The sequence below is a fragment of the Choloepus didactylus genome, chromosome 20 (assembly GCF_015220235.1).
Source record: "Choloepus didactylus isolate mChoDid1 chromosome 20, mChoDid1.pri, whole genome shotgun sequence".
Taxonomy (NCBI): domain Eukaryota; kingdom Metazoa; phylum Chordata; class Mammalia; order Pilosa; family Megalonychidae; genus Choloepus; species Choloepus didactylus.
The window spans coordinates 8,624,691-8,627,684 of NC_051326.1; positions in this window are offsets into that span (position 1 = coordinate 8,624,691).

Sequence of the window (2,994 nt, forward strand, 5' to 3'; positions counted from 1 at the left end):
GCTGCCTCCGTGCCAGGCTGTGCCCTGGGAAGGTTCTCTGGCTTGAGATGACCCGGTTCACACACTTTACTGGGCCTGCTGTGGGCAGAACCGCAAGCTGGAAGCTGAACCTGAAGGGACTCTGGACACGTCTCCTTCCTGGGCCTGAGCTCCCCGTGTCCACACCGCCAGCTTGGGGTCCCCGGAGAAGCCTGGCCAATGCCGAGTCTGTGCCTGCTGCTCCCTCTGCCCCCACGTGGGTGCGTGGTGGGGCTGGGGGTCCTTAGGGCCCATCTCAGAGAGGTTGCCTCTTCAGGGAGACCTGCCCCATCACCCAAATCTAACATACCCCCACCCCCATCTACCAACCGGTCCTGCTCCAGCATGTCGCCTCTTTTATTTTATTGCAGGTGATGTTGTCTAATTTGTCTGGTATCGTTTGTTTCCTCCATCTGCCTTTGTCCCCTCTCGCTGGACGGGCAGCTCCCCAGGGACTCCTGCTCGCTGCAGGCCCCAGGGTCCGGCACGTTGCAGCGTGCTCTTTACTGAGTGAATAAACAGGCAGCGTTCTGGGGCCAGGGCAGAGGCCAGGGCTCGCCCTAACCCGGCAGGACCCTTTTCCCCACTTTGTCCACAGCCCGAGCTCCTCTCCCCTCTGGGCAGGGCTGGTCCACTGGACGCTGAGCAGGGACGACGCCGAGGAGGCTCGTAGGGGACAACGTCCTGTGTTGACCGTCTCGGGCACAGGTCTCGGAAATCCTCGAACAGCAGCAACCTTCACGACAGGCAGCAGCAGCTTCTGGACATGACCAGAAAATACACAGATGTCCAAGCACGTGCTGTTCCAGAGAGCTGTCAGCGACGCTGACCGGCGGCCCTAACCCAGGTGAAGAGCCGCCGCAGCCTCCCAACCTTTCAACTCGAAACCCTGATGGAAATGCCCGTGTTTATCTGAAAATCCCTGTGTTTGCCTTTGCACGTGGGCTCCTCCTGGCTTCCCAAGCAGGGAGTAAACCAGGGGCTCGCCGTGGGAAGGAGGACGTGGCCTGTGGAGCAGAGGGAGGCCAAGGACCAACAGCCTCCCACGTCCCCGCCTCCCGCTTGCTCTCGGGCAGCAGGTGCTTGGTCGGTTTTGCCTTTTCAGGAACCAAGAGCAACCAGGCCAGCGTCTTGCCCAAGGATTGCTTCAGCCCTGACCTGGAAGGCAAGGCCGGCAGTGAGGATGGAGCCACGAAGAAGAACCCACTGAGCTGGGAGTGGGGTGGGGTAGGGGTGATGGCACGTAAGAGACGGGATGGGGGGGCTGTGAGTGGACAGGGACGCCCAGCCCCCCGCCCTGCCTCTCAGCGTGGGGGTTGGGGTGACGGCTCGGTTGGTGGCCGTCACGGGCCGAGGAGATGCACAGTTACAGCCTGGCTGCTCACTCACCACGGGGAAAACTGCCTGGATCCTTTACAGGAATCTGTCCGGGAGCCATCTGCTCTCTGGGATCTCCTGCCCACCCCGAGGGCAGGTACAGCCAAGAGGCCTCCCAGAGGACACACTCCATGCAGGGAAGACGGTCAGCAACCAACCACTACATCTTGGTGGCAGCAGTGGCCATAAGTGCTAAGAAGAAAAGAAAGCAGTTTGAGGGCACAGGTAGTCCTGTTGGGGTGTAATCTGAGGGAGACCCACAGGGAAGTGTCCTCTGATAAGGTCTGCAGGGAGTGAGGGAGAGAGCTCTGTGGGGATCTGCGGGAAGAACTTTCCGGGGAGAGGGAGGGCCAGCGGGAGCCCCGGGCAGCTGCAGGCTCAGCACGAGGCCGTGAGGGCAGGAGATGAGGGCAGGGGTGAGGGCGGGGAGAGGCCTTAGGGCCTGGGCCAGGTCTGCAGGGACAGCCTCCCAGGCCACCTGGTGGGGAGCAGATGCCGTCAGGTGAGGCTGGAAGTCGGGGACTTGTTGGAGGCCTTTGTGATCGTCTGCACAGGGGCGGTGGCAGGGACCACACTTTGGAGCTGGTGCCAGCGTGTGGCGGGGACCCACGGCCTCCTTGGCCTTGGCCACAGGGAGCAGCCGGTGAGGACTCAGCACCAACTGGACAAGGCCACGGCCTCAGCCCCAAGGCCCCGCTGGCCTCCCCCTCAGAGGCCTGCACCTGGGCTGTGACACGGCGACCGGGGAGCCTGTCCACGCCACTCCTCACGATGAGCGGGAAAGCTCAGTACACTGTCCTCCCCGAAGCTGGCCCAGGGGCCTGGACGCCGGGACGGGGGGCAGCAGGAGCCGTCCAGCCTCGGCTGTCCCGGCAGCTTCTCTCAGACCCCCCATTGCAGACAGGGAAAGCGAGACAGGGACACTTTGAGACGTCGACCCAGGTGTCCCAGCCAGCCAGGGGCTGGCGCTTTCTCCTCACCCCTGGGGTCTCCTGGCACGTGGAGCCCTCGGGACAAGGAGTCCTGACGTTTCCGGCCAGGACTCAGCTAGAAAGGGCAGGTTTAGGGCAACTTCTCGGCCTGACTCAGAGTGGACAAGGCTTCCCCGTGGGCCCACGGGTGTGGAGGCTACGGTGCTCCCTGAGGCTGTGCAGCAGGCCGGGAACCCCAGGGATGACGAGACCAAGCAGGAAGGAGCTGAGCCCCTCCCCGCAGGTCACTGGCAGACTGAGAGGGGCAAGAGCTGGGCAGTTCTCCCAGAGCGGAGCACGTCTGACTGCTCTCGGGAGTGGACCTGGGTCCGGGTTGGGGACAGGGTTGTCTGTGAAGATGCACCCCGTCCCCCCTAAGAAAGTTGAGAATCCACTTCCTGCAGGAGCATCACCTCAAGTTGACAGGGTGTCTGGGCTCCCCGGAGCTTCTTCTGGTCCTGCTTGTGGCCAAGGTCCTGGGAGCTCGATGGTGGGCTGAGGTTTTGAAGTGGCCAAATGCTGACCCACCTTGGATGCGTCCAAGGACGTGGGGAAGCTGATGGGTGTCAAGGACGAGGCTTTGCAGTTGTGCTGCTGGCGGGCACGGACGGATTCAACCCAGCAGGTG